We start from the raw sequence: 758 nt of genomic DNA, 5'->3' as shown, positions 1-758 counted from the left end.
GAAGAATTGAACGTTACAAACTATGCGGAGCGGTAACGGCGAAGTTTGTTTTTAGAAATCTTCATCTCATTTGGAAGGACTGGGCTGCCTCAACTTTTACTGACCCCTTGAGGGCAGTGTAGAACTGCTCCATAGTGTTGTCAAGGCTTTCACCTTTCCGGAGCAGATTACCAGGCCTGTCTTCTGAGGCATCTCTGGGTGGGTTCAAACCTCCAACTTTTTAGCTAGTAATTGAGATCTTAACTCTTTGCCCTTCCTCTGCTCTCGTTGCTCTGTTCTGATTCTTGTTGAGCAGAGAGCAGGAAGAGAGGCGTCCAGATGCCTATAGTAATTGTCCGGACGGTTTCTCTAAAAGGAAGCGGAGTGTCAATAGACTTCTGAGGGAAATCGCTAAGGTAAAATGAGAATAATGCCTGAACAGGGACTTGAACCCTGGACCCTCAGATTAAAAGTCTGAAGCTCTACCGACTGAGCTACCCAGGCCCCTGCTTCCAGATTTCCCTCCCTACTTCCTGTAGGTTTTATGTAGATCAATTGGTTTTATGTTTCATGTCCTGGTTCCCAAATAGCTTCCTTGTAATTGCCCTGCTTGCCAAGAAGATTCTGTTTCAAACAGATGTTATAATCGCTAGAAGAATTTCCCTTCCTTCTGTCTTGTCTCCTGTCTGTTTAGACTTTCAGAAACAGACTTGGTCACCTAGACAAAGCGCTGCCGCCTTTCCGATCACATTGCTAGACCCAAGGGCTGCATTTTTGTC

The 758-nt window shown here is 45.6% G+C and overlaps 1 non-coding gene across 1 annotated transcript; it reads right to left on the bottom strand.

Moving 5' to 3' along the window:
- Positions 1 to 410: 410 nt before the first annotated feature.
- On the bottom strand, positions 411 to 483 carry TRNAK-UUU (transfer RNA lysine (anticodon UUU)). The gene has a single exon. It is a non-coding gene; the product is annotated as a tRNA-Lys (tRNA).
- Positions 484 to 758: the final 275 nt, after the last annotated feature.

Source organism: Trichechus manatus, unplaced genomic scaffold (assembly GCF_000243295.1).
Source record: "Trichechus manatus latirostris isolate Lorelei unplaced genomic scaffold, TriManLat1.0 scaffold00180, whole genome shotgun sequence".
NCBI lineage: Eukaryota > Metazoa > Chordata > Mammalia > Sirenia > Trichechidae > Trichechus > Trichechus manatus.
Note: the sequence above shows the minus strand (reverse complement) of the source record. Positions and strands in the feature narration are given on the sequence as shown.